The sequence below is a fragment of the Syngnathoides biaculeatus genome, chromosome 6, assembly GCF_019802595.1.
Source record: "Syngnathoides biaculeatus isolate LvHL_M chromosome 6, ASM1980259v1, whole genome shotgun sequence".
NCBI lineage: Eukaryota > Metazoa > Chordata > Actinopteri > Syngnathiformes > Syngnathidae > Syngnathoides > Syngnathoides biaculeatus.
Genome location: NC_084645.1, coordinates 25,618,984 through 25,639,527, shown reverse-complemented (window position 1 = coordinate 25,639,527; position 20,544 = coordinate 25,618,984). Strand labels below are relative to the sequence as shown.

The 20,544-nt window shown below is 41.7% G+C and overlaps 2 long non-coding RNA genes across 13 annotated transcripts in view; one reads left to right on the top strand and one right to left on the bottom strand.

Annotated features, from left to right (window-relative positions):
* LOC133502110 (uncharacterized) overlaps positions 1 to 20,544 on the bottom strand; it is a 78,557-nt gene that overhangs the window by 30,630 nt on the left and 27,383 nt on the right. For 7 of the 12 annotated variants that reach the window (XR_009795353.1, XR_009795355.1, XR_009795351.1 and 4 more), the window contains 2 exons: positions 18,602 to 18,736; positions 5,982 to 6,214 (listed from right to left, as the gene is read on the bottom strand). This is a non-coding gene — a long non-coding RNA (uncharacterized LOC133502110). Of the gene's footprint in view, positions 1 to 5,981; positions 6,215 to 14,436; positions 14,585 to 14,653; positions 14,804 to 18,601; positions 18,737 to 19,076; positions 19,098 to 20,544 lie in introns of those variants that run through there. The other 5 variants (XR_009795359.1, XR_009795357.1, XR_009795354.1 and 2 more) reach the window with 4 other exon arrangements.
* On the top strand, positions 227 to 6,135 carry LOC133502111 (uncharacterized). The gene is made up of 3 exons (XR_009795361.1): positions 227 to 721; positions 2,738 to 2,926; positions 5,999 to 6,135. It is a non-coding gene; the product is annotated as an uncharacterized LOC133502111 (long non-coding RNA).

Genomic DNA, 20,544 nt, shown 5'->3' with positions numbered 1-20,544 from the left:
CACAGCAAACCTAAATAAATGATCCTTCAAAATAATGTCACCAAAAATGAACTTTGTACTTCCACAGCACCGCAAACACAACACGTACAAAGTGTGTGTGTGTGTGGGGGGGGTGAAGATAAGCTTCCAGAAAGCGTCGCTTTCGGGAACACGCGGCGGCGGCGAGCGCGCGGCCGCCCGTGTGCCCGGCCTTCTTGTGTCAACGCCAAGCGAGCTGATGGCTTGCAGCCTCGCTGCTGCTGGCACCGAGTCAAAACGGCTGATAAGCATTCCCACCCCTTATTTCAGGGGTGGATAGTGGAGAAGAGGAAAAACAGCTGCCCCGTTTTGTACTAAACAGACGCCGAGAGGGTCCCTCCAAAATAAGAGCTGGTCTAAAGGCAACCCAACTGGATTTTTTACGATTATTCTCGAATATTCTCTGTTGTTAGCACACTAGCCCCCCTCCTGCCCTCCACCCGTTTGTCCTTCAAGCCCCCGCGTACCTTCCCCTCCTCTTCCCTCAAGCTCCCTGCCATCTCAGCCACCAGCGTTTGGCTTTTTCCACTCTTGTGGCACATTACTGTAACGCTATTGTGCGACAACACCCTGCCTCTTTTCGCCTCGGTTTAAAAAAAACAAAAAAAAAAAAAAAAGAAAGAAAAAAAAAAACCAGGCAGCGCTCGTAGCGCGAGCGCGTCGCTCAGTAAGGGGAACGACGCACCTCGTACAAAGAGACAAGGTGGGGGTTTCCAGCTTTTTCTCACTTTTACTCCGTCGAATTTGTCGCGTTGTGTTTTTTTTTTTTTTGCGGCGGTGCCACGCGAAGCTCGGTCTGGCCTTGTTGTGGTCTTCGAGGCGGGCACGGAAACCACGACGACGCAAAATGCAAAAGTCATGCAAAGTGCAAGTTGTTTTGAAATAAGCATTGATGAAGCTGCCGCCGATACGTGCAAACATCCAGCGTGTGTGCGCGTGCGTTAAATGACGCACGCACACACACGAAGTTGATGCGGTGCCCCTCGCAGGCCGCCATGTCATTTTTTTCAGCACATTTAAGCTGCCCGCACACTTTTATAGTCTCCAAAACTTGAATGACTTGAGTAAAACATATTATTTAGCCATCAACGATTTAACATTATGTTCCGGTTGTTAAGTTATTAAGAGAGGCGTAATAAAACAAAGTCAAATGGAATGTAAACGGGGCCCGAATGTGACGCAAAAGATGGCGCCGGGTCATTATCTATGTGCATAAAATAACTTCGGAAGTTTCTGGCAAACTTTTGGCTCAGGGGGTCTAGGGGTCCGAAACGCAATTAAGTTTAAACTGGGTCGTCTTTTGATTGAGCCGACAAGCAGTTTTTGTCGTGTTTTTTGTGTTACATGCACATCATTAGCATAATGCTTTCCAATGCTATTGCTGTGTATTACAAGACCATTTTATTTGCATGCATCTTTTCAGTTAATTTTTAAGCAAATATGATCACGTACAAACAATATAAAGACAAATGCTCACATAAATACTTTAAAACGGTTTAGTACTATACAGAATATTAGTTATTATCGGCTTATTACACAAGCCATCACTCAACGGCCATTTTTCCCATTCTTGTTGCATTGTGTTGTTAATATGTACATCTACAGCTCTGGGGAAAAAAAAATTAAAATAAAAAAAGACCACAAAAGAAAATAAGGACTTCAAAATCAAGTAAGGAGTTCACGTGTCACTATTCTTACAGATAATGACAACAACGTTTGGATCTTAATGAAGATTTATTAGCATAAGGTCATCACCTATCACTGATGTTGTATTTTTTTCCCCAGAGCTGAATAATATTCAATATTCATATTCACTCATGTGCTGCTGGCTGCTGCTCCTGATTTCCACTATTTATTCTATTAAATTATATTTCGCTATTTCGTAGTTGATTGGCCAGGACAAGTCACATGATTTTACTGCAGGGTAGGGTACAATAAATAAGGTTCATTAACCTCTGTTTATACTTTGTAAATTTGGCTTTTTGGGTTTGGGAGGTGTCGAAAAATAAATAATGAAAGCAATCACAGGTGTAAATTGAATGTGCATCCATAGCTTTTGAAATCAATGCAAAATATTGAGCGGGGGGGGGGCAAAGAAGTGGGATAGGTTGATGTCATTAGCTCGTTATGGTCCGAGTGAATGAATGAAAATTTGTTTATTGTCGTACTTTTTGATTCTCGAGCGGCTGGGTCGCCACCTGCAACACTAAATCTAATTTAATTAACGCATAATTTGCTTCAATTGTTAAGAATTTTTGTATTCAAAAATATTGAAAATGTCAGCACTGGAAATTATTTTTGGAAAGTTCGAGTTGATTTTTAGAGGAGAGACAGAAATCTATAATAATTACTAAAGGATATGAATACAGTTCATGATTTTTAAAATGTTCTTTTGAAATATCTTTGTGGCCTTATTGATGTTGTGCAGTGTGCATTATTTTAATGACTCATATGTGAAATGTTTACGTTTGAGGCCTTTTGTCCAATTTGGACACTTCGTTTCACTTCCCTTCTCACGTGATGTACTCCAAAATGTACATCACGCAGGTATTGACACGCATTTATGTTTCAAACATGGCAGCCGTTTAATTTTGAAGGCTACTTTGGAGAACTACATTTATTTGCATTAAATCGGGGCCAAGGTTGAAACAAGTTGTTTGCGCGTGTGTGTGTGTCATAATATTTAACAACTAACCACAAGTCGACATCCTCTTCGCAGCGTTGGGAGGAGGCGTTCTGGCCGTGAGCGGCGCACGTGTTCAAACACAAGCTTTCTATTACGCCCCAGACCTTTGAGGGCGCTGCCCCGCCGAGTCAGGGTGAGGGGTCACGACCCCCGGGTCAAAAGCGTTACAAGGGGAGGCCGGGCGAGCCCATTGAGCGCGCTGCCGCTGTTTGCTTAAAGAAGGTAAAGATTACAAACACATTAACTAATGCCGATTAGGAGGTGATCCCGGCTGGGGGTCGGAGGTCCCCCGGGAGCATGTCGCGTCCTATTAACAGGCCCTGACCTTTGACCCCAGCAGTCACCTCGAGCAACAGACTGTGACCGGCCGCTTCGGGCTCTCTAGTTGAAGAGCGTACACGGTCCGCAAGCCCAAATAATGAGTTCGGAGGTTCCGGGAGCACGTGCTCTCCCCCTCTTCTAAAAATGGGCACACGCGCGCAAGTCTGCACAAAATGGCTGACGAGAGGGGCGGGGTGTGGGGGGGGGGGTGGGCATGCGCAGTATCGACGTATCGTACCAAGTGATCGTAGACAACGGTAGGCAGGTTCAAGTGTAGGCTCTTTTCTGATTTAACCCTTTGCACACAACTAAATGACAGCTTCTATGCAGTCCAAATACACAATATATTAACCCATTCATGGGCACCGTCCCATTTTTGGGACATCATGATTTTCACGCATTATATCCTCCATTTTTTTTCCCTTGAAAAATATATCCTTTAATGAGCAAGGTCCTATTTTTGGGACGATCTACTAAGAAAACCCAAGTACCCTCTTGCGAGCAGTGTCCCAAAAAATAAATTGGTAAAGTTCCATCACCATTATTTGACTAAGTCATAAAAGCAACACAAAATCATTTTTTCGTAAATGAGCAAGTTCCGCGAGCATGTTTGCCATGTCTTAAAATGGTCACACATGCCACGATCAGCACAAAATCGCCATATCGGACCACATGATTCAAGTAAAAAAAAAAAGGAGTGGCCCAAATTCAAGCGCATAAAAATTAACCATTTACGTGCTTTATTTTCATTAACCACATCCAAATACACAAAATTGAAATTGCGAAGAAAGTCGAAATGATAAGAATCTTCACAGAATTTTTTTGAACAAATGCCATACAAACAAAATAAGTATATTCCCGTTTGTTTTTAAAATAAATGTGAATAAAGTATGAAGGTTCTGCGAGTGTCGTAAAAATGGGCAGCCGTGCTATGACCACTTTAAAACAAAAGATAAGTGCAGCATCAAACTCGAAAATTTGTAGCCAAGTTCAAGTTTTGGATCGTTAACCCTTTATGCACTCGAGTCCTTTTCATCCTTATCACATCAAAAATGAAAACTACCACGCAGTCCAAACACACACTATTAAAATCAAGAGAGAAGGCAAAATGATGATATTTTTCCTGTAGGCTTCTATTTGTGTAAGTAAGTAAATAAATCCATCCGTCCATTTTCTTTTTTCCGCTTATCCTCACAAGGGTCGCAAGAAAATATATAAATACATCTCTCTCTTTTTTGGGGGGGAAATAAGGTATCTGATGATTCTGTAAGCACACCACGTCGTTTATTTGCAGCTTCCGTGCAGTTCAAAAAAGCAAGCACGTGGTGCACAATTTGAAATGTGGGCGGATGTCTGCCCTTCCCTCGATGACCAACAAGAAAACATTCGCAGCGTCAACAAATTGCACCACATCAAAAGTTCAGTCCGACATCAATATATTGTACATTTGGTCAAATTCAAATTTGTAGCTCAAGTTCAAGTTTTGGATCGTTAACCCTTTATGCACTCGAGTCTTTTTCCATCCTTACCATATCAAAAATGAAAGCTACCTGGCAGTCCAAACACACACTATTAAAATCAAGAGAGACGGCAAAATGATGATATTTTTCCTGTAGGCCTCTATTTGTGCAAAAGTTTAAAAAGCAAAATCAATCCGAATTAACATTTTTTTTTTCAGAAATATGGTATCTGACGATTCTGTAAGCACACCGCGTCGTTTATTTGCAGCTCCCGTGCAGTTCAAAAAAGCAAGCACGTGGTCCACAATTGGAAATGTGGGCGGATGTCTGCCCATCCCTCGAGGACCAACAAGAAACATGCGCAGCGTCAACAAATTGCACCACGTCAGAGTAAAAAAAAGAAATGGGGAAAAAAAAATGGCCAGGTTCCTCTTTTGTAATCAAGCCTCAACCACAGGCAGTCCAAAATATGACAAGTAATGTTCAATCAGACAAAATGACGAGGAAAATTCCTGGACGCTGGAATTCCCTCTTCGTGGATTATTTCACAAGGGCAGCAAAGAGAAAACGAAAAGCCCGGGCTCCGAGGGGTTTCTGCGAGCACGTGCCCTCCAACGTCTTAAAATGGGCGCGCGTGCTCTGATCAGCACAAAATGGCCGCCGTGAGACAGGCGCCGCATCGACACATTGCGACTGCGCGGGCCGAGTCCAGTCAAGTACCGGACGGGCGCGTTCAACTGTGGGCTCCCGATTTCAGTCATTAACAGGCCGCGTGTGTTCTCTGGAGCGACCACAAGCAAATCTGCGATGTCCAAATACGACAACAATAGGAAATCGGGGGGGGGGGGATGAAATTCACCCTCGATTGTTTTGGCCAAAAAGCCAGGAAAGACCATCGTGTCCTTTTGGAATCAAACAAAAAAAAAAATTAGGTGATGAATAGGAAACATGACTGTGAATCAAAGAATAATATTTCACACAAGCCAAAAATTCAAAGCTGAGTCTATTTGTGATTTGATTATAACATTTAAAAAAAAAAAAGAATTGATAAGTGCTCACTTGTTGGAAATTATTAAATAAGTTAATAAAGCATTTAATTTTTTTTCAGGGTCTATTTTTTGTTATATTACAGTAAAAACATTATACATCTCAATGTATTTGTTGTAATAAATGGATTGATCATTAAAAAACGATGTATACCACTATAATGACATTTTCCAGTAGTCATGTGGTCACAGTCTGTGTGTGCATGTGTGTGTGTGTGGATTTTTTTTCCACTCCAAAAGTTCTCCAGAACTTGTTCAAGACGTTTTTTCTCCTTTTCCCACATTTTATCTTCAATTCAAACGTTACGTAAACAGACGTGTAAATACTTTTAGGAGTGGCAAACATCTCACGCAATTTAAGGACAGATTATAAACGCCTGCGAGAGCAACAGGGGTCATCTTTCTATCTTCGGTGAGACATTTTTTTTGTAAACATTTAATAAGACTCACCTCATCGTGTCTGGCAGGAGCAGCAGAAAAGCGACGAGGAGCGGCAGGAAAGCTTCTGCTGAGCACGAGCGGGCAGAGGGGGGAGTGCGGCGGACCCGGTGGCGTTCGGACCTCTCGGCGTGCGGGTCCACCTCGGCCAAGAGGGACGGACGCGCCCCTCGCGATAGCTCGTGCTGGCGACGAGTCAGCGATCACACGTTTTGTCCTGCATCAGCATCGTACTTGTGTGGCCACTAAAATGATTAAAAAAAAAAAAAAAAAAAAGAACATTAAAACACCAATCAATGTGAACAGAATGTGATTAATAACATTATTATATTAGTGAATGATGGTGCATTTTACTGGCTTATGTAATGACTGCATTTCCAAACCTTTCTTTTTATTTTCATATTGTTGTAATCCTGTTCTCACACACACACACACACACAAAAGATGAATCCATATTCCAACTATTTTGGTTATTTGGCTGCACAAGGGGGTCAGAATATTTGTTCCGTGTGTGATGCGGCATTAAATATAGTTTGATTAATCGAGTGGTTGCCATGCAAAGCCATCACACCGGTATTTATCATATTAAATCAAACATATCCAGTATTTTTTTTCATATTAAAATGTAAATTCATTTTTAAGAATATCAAATTACGTAGAATTCAGTGATGCGAATATTAATAGCATTCAAACATGGCCACCCTGTCCCAATTGCCCCCCCCCCCCCCACTCATCGCAGGCCCCTCGTGGTTGCACGTGAACAATTTTTTAACTCATTTCAAACATTCAAAACTCTCACTTTGTCCGAATGACAATATAATTGATATTGCTTCAGCTTAAGTTTTTCCAAATTTTGCAATACTACAGGTCATCAAAAAGTACAAGGAAAAAAAAAACCAAAAAAAAATTACAGAATAATTTGATGGTGTAACTCACAAATGAAACTTTTTACACAACATATTGAGCAACATAAAAATAATAAATAAATTAGTCACACTCATCAATAATGAGACTTCATTTTAACACTGTGCTTGTACAAAGGAAAATAAAAATACATATAATGTACTACACAAGTGCCTAAATAACCCAAACATCCAAAATAATAAATACTAATTTCTTGAACATTAAAAGTTCAATACAAATGAACTGCCGTCCTCACAAGAGGAAGCCCGTGTACCACAATTTTGAGAATCGCTGTTATAAATAATATAAATGCACAATGATGTTGATGATACCAAACCCACGACTAAACGTGCAAGTTCGGTTGCGATTTTGTTTCGATGCCATAAATATTTTCTGCATGTTACTGCTATGAAACGTCCATAATGGTCACGACCTCTCGACCATTTTGAGAAAGTTACTCCCGGATGCTGGCACAATGTAATTACACATAGCAGTAAGACGCCAGTTCTTTTCAATTAGTCATAATACATAGAGCTCTTTGCTAGATATTAAAAAAAAAAAATGGAATGAAATCAGGGACAAGACATGGTGATAATTGACCCATCTCGAGGCCATGCCCGCATGGAAAATTATTTATCTGCTTAGAAATTGTGGCTCGAATGCATCCCATTTTTGTTCCATTGAAATTCGCACGCAATTTTGCAGGCAAGTGTGATGTTCATGTCGGGTGGGCTTTTTATGTAAAAGCTGCCTAATCACAGGTTTGACGTGAGCTGCCATTTTGGGGCTTTTTTTTTTTTTTTAAACTGAAATTAGCAGGAGCAACATAAGCTTCCAGTTTGGTTGCCGCACAAACTTGACCGGAACCTTTAAAAAAAAAAAAAGTTTGTCTGCAAGTGCAAGTGTAAGTCTTTTTTTTTTTTTTTTTAATTTTACTACATTATTTCATTTCAAAATGACGGAATTTGCAATCTTGTTTGGCTTTAGAATGAAACATTTTCCATTTGTGTTCCAAATGTAGCAAAAGATCCCCTTTTGGTGAATTTCACCAAAATAGGGATGCGCTATTTTAATTATTTACATTTGAAGCAATAAATCTTAAAATAATTGTTTTAGATATTGCAGTATTAGGAATATTTTTTTTCATATGAAAGAAAATTTTCACTATGTTTTGTGCTTTTTTTTTAGAGTTTGCTTGTAAACAAACAGCTGTTACATTTTAATATTTAAGTTAGCTGTACATATTTATATATATATATGTGTGTGTGTTTATGTATAGTATTTATTTTTTGTTTATCGTGTGAATTAAGCCCTGGCTGTACAGTGCGACTGCGGTGTTTTGATACTAAAACATAACTGCCACTTTGGGTGCATTCTTCACGCGATCCCGTATATTAGTCGCGCGAAGAGAGAGGTCAGGGCCCCGTCCCCGTCCCCTTGTCATTGTCGTCGTCGTCATCCACACGGACGTGGCAAACGCGGCCTTGGGAGTTCACACTGTGCCTCCGGCTGCCGGCGAGGAGGCGTGAGGCTGACGCCGACTCAGCACTTTCGGGGCAATCGCCCTTTCGCTCGACGGCGTCGGGCGCACCGGCCCCCACGTGTCTTTGCGGCACGAAAACGCTGTAAACGGCGACGTCGGCCATCTTGTGGAGCCAAAATGGCACACGTACAAAGTTTTCCTTTTGGAATGTGGATTCATTATCTTTTACACCTGCTACACTAAAAAAAAAAAAAAAAAAATGTTGCCAAAATGAGTTTACTTTCACGCAGTGTGAAATCACAATAACAGTAATAATAATGTAATTGTAATAATAATGTACATTTTTTTGTATTTTATCTTCATCAACTTGCTAAAATGTAACTTGCATATCATATCTATTTCATGTAACTGCTTCATATGCAGCTCATTTGCAAAGGCCTCGCAACCCAAAGGTCACAGTTCGAGGACTAATATAACGTGGCAACTACCAAAGTTGGAGAGATGCTGGTGTGCCTGCTAATTACTTTCGAGGTGCCCTTGAGCAAGGCACTGGCCCTCACGACCTCCCTACTTAAAAGGTGCAGCACGGTTTGCGCGCCCCATTCACGTGCGATCAACATAAATGTGGGATTTCCATTTGAAGGGTTGTAAGGAGTACATAAAAATAAATATTGCATTCATATTGTATCTTTGGTATCAGTTGACTCGATCATATTGTTAACCTTTAGTTTTGTTTCGGTAGCTATCAGTGCATCATCATTACTGTCAAATGGAAAAAAAAAAATCCTCATTTTTTCATTTGAAGTCTCCTGTATTTATCCACACAATTAATCAAGCATTATTATATTTATATATTATATAAATATATATTCATATTTATCTTCTTTTCTTGTTTTTCTTTTTGGCCAGTATTTAAAAAGTTGCATAAAATTATAAGGAAGTAGACATAGCGGTAAGGAGTAAATAAGTTCTTGCTACTCCTTTTCGACTATGTATATTTTATTTTACTTTTCTTCTATTTTTGTTGAAATTTGGTCTCTTTTCTGTTACCTGCTCATGTGCTCAAAATAAAGAAAATATAAAACAGCTTGGTTGTACATATTTTGCAGACAAACAATCATTCTTGTGTATGAAAGATGTTAATAGAATGCATATATATATAATTTTTTCTTTGAAATGAACTCCATTTCGACTGAGTGAACAAAACAGTAGCAGCTCTCTTGACTGCTATCAAATTGCTCTGTAATTGTGGGGTGGGGGGGTGGGGGTCGGGGGGGGGGGCAGTGCGGATTGGCAGAGGGTGTTTGGGTGATAAGATGGCACACAACCAAACGCTAATGCCCCTTAAATGTCAGCCGGTACGTATTGGGACAGGAGAGAGAGAGCACATTCATATTTTAGTGAGGCTAGCGGGTGCACCCTGTGACACAAGGATTAGGGAGTGGAGGGAGGGGGCGGGTTGAAAAGTGTGGGTGTGGGGGGGGGGGCATAATAAGGGAGCACATGTGTAAAATAAAGTGGAAAAAGGAGAAAACCCTTTTTTTAAAAAAAAAAAAAAAAAAAAAGTTGGCCGTCTCACTCGCTGCGTCTCACTTGCTCAACACACTGGTGTTGGTGGGGGTCTGGTGTTGGGGGTGGGGTCAGCTTGCCCGGGAGAGAGAGAGCGAGAGAGCAAGAGAGAGATTTTGCAGCGGAGTGAAAGGCTGGCGGTCATGTGTGCAGGGCTCATGACAAAAGGCCCTTTTATGTGCAGCGTATGCAGATAGAGGAGGCTCCTTTGTGCACAGATGGAGATCCCATGCCTCGGTCTACCCGCGGCCGCCAGGGGAGGGAGGGAGCTCGGGCGAGGGGGCGTTGAGTGCCATCACTGTGTCTGGCGGTGGGGGGTGGGGGTCTGAGGGGCAAACCGAGTCACCCCGCTGCCAGGCTCGTCGGGGAGAAGGAGGGAAAAAGGTGGGCGGAGCCGCAAAAGCTCGCTGAGCGTACGATCGGGCCGGCTCGTAACCCCGATCCGCAGGTAGAGCCGAGTCAAATGTCAATCACTGGCGGATGGAAATCAGGGACGTATCTCCAAAATGTCTTTTCATAAAATCGGGAAAAAAAGTGCTTTCCTTTGGACAACTTTAAGACACAAAAACACACGGATGAAAATGCAATGTTTTTTCTTCTTGTCTGTCATTTCTAAATCACAATATTTCTGACAACCAAATGGAACGTTTTGAGTGCTTTCACAGAGGGCTCTCAAATAATTCACAGCTTGGGGGTCCGAAAAAACAAAAACCAACTTCCCCTGTGTGCATGTAGGTAGCACTTGTAGCGGGATACAGAAGTTTAATTTAGTTCATTTTTACTACACAGTTCATAAATACCTAAAGTTAAAACAAAAATAAATCTTGTGGCTTTAAGGGGTACATACGGTAGTTATATTTCATTACTTTGAAGGTTTTCCCCAGTAAGGAGTCCCTGGGGCCACAACGTTTGAGAACCCATGCTTGAGGATAGTGGAAAAACTCAACCCAGCGTAAATTCACCAACCTCAAACAAGCTCCGTAGCACCCCCTGGAGACCCACAAAATATCAGATTTACACTAAATTCATCATGAAAGCATGGAGGAAAAATCAATAAAGGAGCCACGTGGCCATTTTGGGGCCATTTTTTCAGTGACGCCGTTGTGGGACATTCCCAGTGGGTGTACCTGAATAAAAGCAAAGTTTGGCTGATGTATTTGTCTGCACAGTATTTTTTGAGTCAATATTTTGCTGTACAATCGATAATACCACAGCAAAATCAACATTGCCTAAAAATGCCACCTAATTCGACAAATGCACGAGGCTTTTTGACTTGCTGAAAACTACAAATAGCTCATTAAATCAATCGTTCGTTTCATCGTTCTGCAACCGATAGTGGAATTCTAGAACTCATTCAAGAATCTTTATTAACTCAAGATCCGGACACAAGTTGAATAAATCCACAAGAATAATAATCACTTTTTTGTTCCATTTCTTCAACTCACATTCTGCTCATTCTGCACAGCACATTTACACCACTCAGTACATATTTACAAACATCACTCACTGCCCTTCACATTTTTAAAACTGAATCCAAATAAAGACAAATACTACATGATTGTGTGATGTTGTGTCCTTTCCGTTGTCCTGACGGTTTAATTTTAGACCAAAAAATGCCTGGTATGACAGACTGCGTGTGGGAAAAGTCCGTTAGCAAAACATGCGCATGCATGTTTCCCGAAAAAGCGCCAGAAATTGGAGTGAAAACTTTGCCAGGTTCAGTGTTGTGTTTTTAAACACTATCTGGTTAAAATAAAACACATTTCCATCAGAATTGCAAGACATAATGGCATTATCAAGTATCGGGAAATAGTATCGACGTCCATATTTGTACATCTTGATTATAAACTTCGACATTAGGTATAGTAATAATACAGTTTTATGGATAAAAAAAAAAAAGGGCGTGTCTAGAATCCTACATTTCTACTTGTTGTTCAGAAAACACGTTTCCGGGAGATTAACAAAAATGTGTCCCTTTTCCCTTCTAATTAAACCGAGGAGCTCCTATAAAAAGAAACGAGCAACACACGAGACGCGTGCATCTATTGAGCGTGGCCTCGGTTCGATAAATATTAAAACTGCACACGCGACGACGTCACATTATGCCTGCAGCGCAGCGCAGCTTACATCTGCAAAGACAGAGAGAATTATTCACAGCCCCACCTGCCAGGGATTTGGACTGACCACTGCAGTTAACCTGCCTGTTTTTAGGAAACGGACACGCTGAGAATGTGCAAACTTTAGCTCGGCTTTTGACCTGTCACTCAACTCCGCCGGGTTTATGAGCCTTTGATTAACATTTTATAATTATATCATTATACGACAATACAACTGGGGACATCATGGCAAAGTTCTGCATGTTCCTACGAGGCTGCTCTCACAAGGTATTATGTTTTTTTATTTCCACCCGAGGAATTGAACTGAACCACGTGAGTACTGATGGTAGCGCCGATGAAATGGAGAGGCGCTATTCTGAGTAGCACCAGCGATTGAAAAACCAAAAAAATTTAATTATTATCATGTTATTACCATTTACAATTTAAAGTGGAGGAAAACACTATCATCCAGTGCACACTATCAGTCCATCTATATCAGGGTTAATGAGGAGTGTGACATTTTATTGACTACGTCCTGTCAGCACAGCTAAGTCCTAAAGCGAATTGTATTTGTTTCAATAGATTATCACGATGCACTGTGGTGGCCTTTTTATCCAAATTATCACAGTACCGTAATAGTATTGTCAATGTTGGCAAAATATTGTGATAGTATTGAACGCAAGCGACATTGGGATTTACACTCCAGTTAATTAGTCGTGGCTTGACCCACGAACTTAATTTTCTCCGTGGCCACACTTGTAACTCTAAGCACCCAAACTTTGAATCAGCTGGACCCATTGAAATGAATGGAAATAACATTAATCTGTTCCAGCACCCGAACAAAAACAACAATCTAGTGTGGAATGTTGCAAAAGAATACAGCAATTGAACCGTTTGCGGATCATGGAGCATTGTGCTGCTCATTTTGGTGTGTGTTTGTGTGTATATTGCATGCATACATACATATATATACTACATGTACCGTCAATGATGAATAACCAAGGAGAGCGTCTCAACTAATCAGCAAAAAGTCCCTTTTTACGCAGAGGATGAAAAATACTGTATTTTCCGCACTATAAGGCGCACCTAATAGCATTTAATTTTCTCAAAAGCCGACGGTGCGCCTTATATTTCGGTTCGCCTTATATATGCATCAATATTGAGCCTTTAGTGCAGCGCCATCTAATGGATGCATGAATGCATAACATAATCCCGGACTCTACTGTAGCATCTATTCCATGCGCCTTATAACGCGGTGCGCCCTATATATGAAAAATTTTAAAATGGGCCCCTAATAGTGCGGAAAATGTGGTATATGTCTGTGAGTGTTGTTTTCTCCTGGCTCCAGGTGTTCCTACCACTTTTGTGTATTGGTTTAAAGGTTTATAATTATTGCAACAACGAGTATTTAGTTTAATTCGCACGGCGTCTGTGGTGTTTGGTGTTGTTAGCATTACGCTAGCGGACTTTTAAGACAAAGTTAATGTGTTTTGGTTACATTCTGAACATGTTCAGCCAGTAAACTTCAACTAGGAAGAGGCAATAAATAGCTCGAGGCAAGTACTTCTTTTTGGAATCATTATGCGCAAACCACATTCTGCTTGCAACACAAAACAAAAGATTGCCTTGGCGATGCCTAAAACCTCGAAAAACGTCTAGGTCAGGTCAGGTCACTAGTAACTTGAGGTAATGCTATATACTAATATAAAATTGACAGTGGAAGACAGATATGCATAGACCAGAATTTGAAAATAATCAGATTCATGCTATATGTATAGAAATGAAAACTAGAAAAGTTTTCTTCTGTTTTAGGCATAATCTTATTTAAAGAGAAACAACAAAAAGTAAAACATTTCCCAGCATGCCTTGTCCCCCCCCCCCCCCGCAGCAACATCCTGCGTGAGCTCTGGTGCTCATTTCACTTATTTCTCCTATAATATGTGAGCTGCAAAACACTGTCAGCACAATTAAGTTTTCATGCAGATTTACAACCCTTCAACTGACATTCTCTTTCATTTTTACGCTAATTAAAATGTCCTCTCGAGCGCGTCTCGCGAGGCTGTTTTCTTCCTTTGCATGCGCGACTATAATTTGAACGTTGCGGTGGCGTGATGGCCGCTTCCAAACTTCCCAACATTGGTCAAAGCTGACATAATGCTTTATATCCAACTGCTACTTTCATCACGTCGCCGCATACTTGAACCAGGCCTCTGTCTGCACTTAAAGGACGCGTCTTCAATCGCGCTGCCCTCAAGCCACTGTCTAAAACAAAGCACGTCATCAAAGCTCCTTAATGGCCCCAAATTTGCGATGACGCGCCATTAAATTGCGTTTAACCCTAACGTCACGGTAACAGAGTGGACCATCTTTTTTTTTTTTTTTTTTTGCAAGGCAGTAAGCAGCATCTGCTGGACACCTGGAAGATTGCAAGTCTCGACAGCCTCCACCATTCCAGCATCAAGCACCCTGGAGGGGGTTGGGGGGGGGCGTGACCCTCACAGCGTGATCCGACCCGCTCGGCTGTCTCAAGCGCAGACGCCATGTGGCGGCACTCAACCTGAGCGCTGCCCAAATCAAAGGTCGCATAAATAACGAGGTGAACCTGGAGAGGCAATGAACATGTCGGCGCCTACCAGCTCACGCAAGACCACCAAAATGTTGGTCGTATCGCTTTGACTTGTTTTGAGTATCTCCGGCATTGCTGGGGCTGCTTCAAAACAGTTCTTTTAAGGATATCCATCCATCCATTTTCTTTGCCGCTTATCCTCACGAGGTCGCGGGGAGTGCTGGAGCCGATCCCAGCTGTGAACAGGCAGAAGGCGGGTTACACCCTGAACTGGTCGCCAGCCAATCGCAGGGCACATCGAGACAAACACCCGCGCTCACAATCACACCTATGGGCAATTTAGAGTGTCCAATTAATGTTGTATGTTTTTGGGATGTGGGAGGAAACCGGAGTGCCTGGAAGAATCCCACGCAGATACGGGGAGAACATTCAAACTCCGCACAGGCGGATCCAGGTTTGAACCTGGGACCTCAGAACTGTGAGGCCAACGGTTTACCAGCTGACCCACCGTTGCACGCTTTTCAGGATATATTTTTTAAAATTGACAAATACGTGTGGCACATTGAACATTCGCTTCACAGTTCTGAGGAGGATGGAATCCGACCCCGTGGTTGGGTGGGTTTTCGACCCCGGTTTCCTTCCATATTTGAAAGACATGCAAGTTAGGCTAAATGAAGACCAAACCGGCTGCGGTCCATCATATTGTCGTTAAGGCTGTCCACGGAGGACCGCTATGACTTTATTATTATTATTCATTATTTATTATACCATTATGACTGTGAACCTGTCGATCAATGATTGCCTCATTTAATTACATACACAAAACAAAATGATGGCTAAGTTTTGAAATCAGAAGCCAAGAACAATGGCTATATTTTCAACTACAATATTATATTATAGCATTTCTTTTATTAGTAAAAAAAAAAAGAAAAATGCTGACAGTATCGAGTTCTCAATGTTACCAAGTTTTTTTTTTTCAATTTTGTCATTTTAACAAGAAACATGAAGGAAACGCACAAGATTTCCTTTCGTAGGCCTCATAAAACGATGCCAAATCCAGCCCCCCCGGTCCACGAGTTTTGACACCTGTGGTCCAAATTGTCCGTAGGTGCGAATGTGAGTTTGAATAGTTTCTTGCATGTGTGGCGACCAGTCCGGGGCGTACCCCGCCTCTCATCCAAAGTCAAGAGTCTCCAGCTCACACGTGCCGCTAACAACATACGACATGGATGCGAGTCAGAATGCCGATTTTACAAACTGCCTATAACCACGGTATTGTTAAATTAGCACACACATTCATCATAACTGGAAATTATTCTCACTAAACAACACATATACGGCGTCATGAGCTTTTATTTTACTATTTGGAAGAGTTTTTGAAAACAGTTTTGATTCTTCGAATTATGCATTTTCTATGGCATTTATCTGTGATCTGTTGAAGGCTTCAGGAAGTTTGTCTATCTCAGCTGACTTTGGACCAAAAGCAGACTCCACGCGGGACAGGTCACGTACAGTTCTTAAGACAATCAGCGAGCGCGAAATGAACCCGCGATGACTTCGCCGACGGCAGCCCGGTCGACCACATGACCACCCGTGACTTGTGTTGACGACTCTTTCGCTCGTACTTTATAAGGTCACCTTGAAGGTCTCCTCGCGATGGACGTAAAAAAAAAAAGCCGCAGTGTCGATTTGGAATTGACTTTTGAGTAATTGGATCATGAAGCTATCGGAGCAAAATTGAGCACAGTACTTGGCTGCAAAACTGGACCGGGCGCTGTTGAACCGGTCCGCACCGGTGCGCTCCTCTCAGAAAACGTTTTGCAGATGTCACGACTTTCAGATCGTCGCCACGATTTGTCTTGTTAACAGATAACTTACAATCATACTTGTATTAATATCCATCCATTTTCTGAGCCGCTTATCCTCACGAGGGTTGCGACAATGGGCAGGAGGCGGGATACACCCTGAACTGGTCGCCAGCGAATCGCGGGGCACATGGAGACAAACAGCCGCACTCACTATCACACCTACGGGCAATTTACAGTGTCAAACAATTAATGTTTTTGGGATGTGGGAGGAAACCGGAGTGCCCGGAGAAAGCCCACGTAGCCACGGGGAGAACATGCAAACTCCACACAGCCGGGTCCAGGATCGAACCCGGGATCACAGAACTGTGAGGCCAACGCTTTCCCAGCTGAACCACCGTGCCGCCCACTTGTATTAATATTTGTATTAATATTTCATAATTTTTTAAAATTACAATTACGATCTTGCACAGTCATTGCCAGATTACTAGCAACCTTTATTGCTTTGTGACTGTTCTCATAATGTTTCGGTCTGTTCCGTCATCGAACTACAGCTCCAACTATCAGCAATTAATTCCTTAGTATTGTTGACATAATTGGTCAATTGATTTCAAACTATTTACATTTAGATTTAACAATTTTAACTTGTATGCATTACATTTCAGATAAATGGTTATTAGTGCAGGCGACCGGTTAAAACGTTGGCCTCACAGTTCTGCGGTACCGGGTTCGATCCCGAACCCGCCTGTGTGGAGTTTGCATGTCCTCCCCGTGCCTGTGTGGATTTTCTCTGGGCACTCCGGTTTCCTCCCACGTCCCAAAAAACATGCAACATTCATTGGAGACTCTAAATTGCCCCTAGGTGTGATTGTGAGTGCGGCTGTTTGTCTCGATGTGCCCTGCGATTGGCTGGCAACCAGTTCAGGGTGTACCCCGCTTCCTGCCTCCAGCTGGGATAGGCTACGGCACTCCCCGCGACCCTCGTGAGGATAAGCGGCGAAGAAAATGGATGGATTGATGGGTTATTAGTGCATTATGTTGGGAAACAAAACTTATTTCTTTTTAAAAATAAAACATTTGGATATTGATTCAATGTTGGTCACTCTGCTGGTGCTTGGAGGGCAGAATTTTTTTTGGGGCGGGGTGTACTTGGCATCAAACCTTTTTGTGAACCACCGCCTTAGCGTGCTACTGTGTATGCATACCTAATGATGTGCCATGTCTTTTTTTTATATAGACATTATCATAGCTCGATGCTGTAGGTCCCAATCATGTTCCAGCGTCAAGTTTCCAGTCTTCACACACAAAAACAAGTCCGGTAACGCTGTGCTGCTTTTATTAATGAGCACTAATCGCTGGGAGTGAAGCAGCTCAACAAAGGGACAGACGCTGAAACCAAAGCAATTATGCAGCGCAGGTCTTAGCCCTTACACAGCACTTAAAGCACTTTTTAAAAGGCCACCTGGGCACAATGTGCTCAACTTTTTTTCGGGTGCCCATTTTTTTTTTTCTTTTTTTAACAGTCGCCAGGGCACGGACCCGATTGTTAAGAAGCAGGGAAAGTAATCCCCGGAGTCGGCCCGCTAAACCTGCTCTGTCCCTGTAACCATGGCAGCAGACAGGTAGTGTCTGGGTCACGGGGCAGCCATGGCACTCGGACCCCTTGGCTTCATTATGAAAAAAAAAAAATATATATATATATATATATATATATATATAAAATAATAATAATAATGAAACAGGCGTGAATACAAATTGGCAGGTGAATACTGTTGAACACGTGCCAGCTGGGTTCCACTTCATGAACAGCGCCACTGGATATTCAGCACCCGAAAAACCATCTGCAGTCACTAAATATACGCACAGGGAGCTCCGTTGCACGATGAGCCCAGAAAGTCGTAAAAATCGAGGGCCGTCATGATCGGATCTCAACTACCCTCAAAATATTTTAGCCAAAACGTGAGTAAATGACACCCCCCCCCCGCGCCCCTCCCAAAAATTATAATAATAATAATAATCAGGGGCGATAAACTTCTCTTCTTCAACTGCATATGCTGATACTGAGTATGGCATAAACTGTATCCAGAATTTGAAACAACAAAATCAGCCTTTGCTGACTGGTTAGCATTTGCAACAAGGATTAGCGTGTTAGCTATTACTATTTTAGATTAGAAAAAACTCATTCTTGTTATATATACAACATGACTTACAGACGTGGCCCAACAATGTCGGTTGTAATCCATCTGGAAAAAATGCGCTGCAAACATGGATCCCGGTGGAGAAACTTTTGGGTTACCGGCGGCTCTTCAGGGCAGAACTTATGCATCCTTGTTTTTTTCCCAGTTCTATAAAAAAATGTTGAAAAAAAACAAGATTACACCCAAGTTGATGCGATTGCTTCATTTTTAAATATTTTGCAAGAAGATTGAGAAAGAAAATGTTTACAAAAGTCAATAATTAGTCATCAAGATACAACAAGTACAAATTTTTGATCCAGTTTGTGTGTTGTGTGCTGTCGCAATGCCTAAAACATTTCCAGAATTATATTCAGGTTTTTGGCATAATCCCACGACAGCAATATTTTTTTTTTCCGGCTTTATGAGCGTCCAAAAAAAGTAAGTTTAGAATTTGATATTTTTCACATGATGACAATGGACTTCTTTTTGCAATAAAGCTGAGATTTACAGTTTGGTGAAGTCCTCCAACGATCCCAAAAGTGCGGTTGTCTGCAGTGTGCCCTTTGTGAAGGGAGCACATGATCTCGCTTGGCCTTTCCTCCATTCGCCAGCGCGCCCTCGCCCTCCAGTTGCTATGAGACACTGCAGCCGGAGCCAAGGCTTCAGCCATTCATTACGGCAGGAACAAAAGCCAAAGGCAGCGGACAAAGCAGGGCAGACCGACTCCAACCAGCTCCCACTTAACACGCACATCACACCTCCGAGTGCTCTGCTGACATACAAATGGCCAATTAAACCTCTCCCCTATCTCCTGCCTTCTGCGTCTGCCTTCTCGAGTCCGGCGGCCGCGGACGAGCACGGCTCAACAGGTTCGAGTTTGGCATTCTTGAGGACGTCCTCAAACGACAAGACGGAGAAACGTTAAGTTGAAGTCGTTCCAAATCAGTCTGACGATACTTTGGGTCAAACATGTTTTCTCACGGCAAACCAATCCACAACTAAAAAGGGTCATTAAAAAATAAGTAAAATAAAAAACGTAAAATTATATAGGTTTCCAGCGAATTCCATAAATTCTGTCCTATTCTCATAACTTTTTTTTTATTATTAACTCTCGTATAATTAATTGTGCATGTTTGACGACTAAAAATGCGTGTTGGGCCATCCATGGCAACTATTTTCATGATGTTCTTGCTTAATTGTACTGAAACTCCTCATTTGAGAGACAAGACTAAAACATAAAGTCACTGAATAGTGCATGAAATATAGCCACATTTATGCTAATAGCATGTTGATACTAAGATGTGACAGTGAGACAATAAAAAATAAAAGAACTCAGAAAAATGTATTTAGGGAAGAGAATTGAGCTACTATTTTTTTTAACATCCCCAAGTCATAGTTGAAATATCAAATATACATAAAAATAAATGCGCAACTCCTTGTGTATGATGTGTACTGTGGGGGGGGGGTTAAAGGCCATCAGGATTGAGTGAAATTCCACAGTAAAGTGTAATTTTAATTTCTTTAAGAAAAGCTTAAAAGTACAGTTGTCCTGTGCTTTGATGTATCATAATACAGCTTTTTTTTTGTAAATCATTATTATTAAAAACTGCCATGACGTCTATGAATGTTCATTTAAAAAAAAAATTGCATGGGTTGTACGTAAAAAATATAAATGACTAAATTCAATGATTTAGGAAGCAGTGAATGGCAACAAATGCTATTTTTCGAGTGTTCACGATACCTCGAAAAACCTCGAAAACTTAATTGTATTGATTAGATATGGCTACCATTTCAGGTTGGACTCGACCTCTCGCCCCAAGTCAGCCGGGATAAGCGCCAGCACAGCCGTGACCCCACAGGAGGTTAAGCGGAAATATGCTATCACACCAATGTGGAGTATTATTATTATTATTATTATTATTTTTACAGGTCATTTCATCAAGCATTTATACATTCTGTTTTTGGGGGTGCAAGTG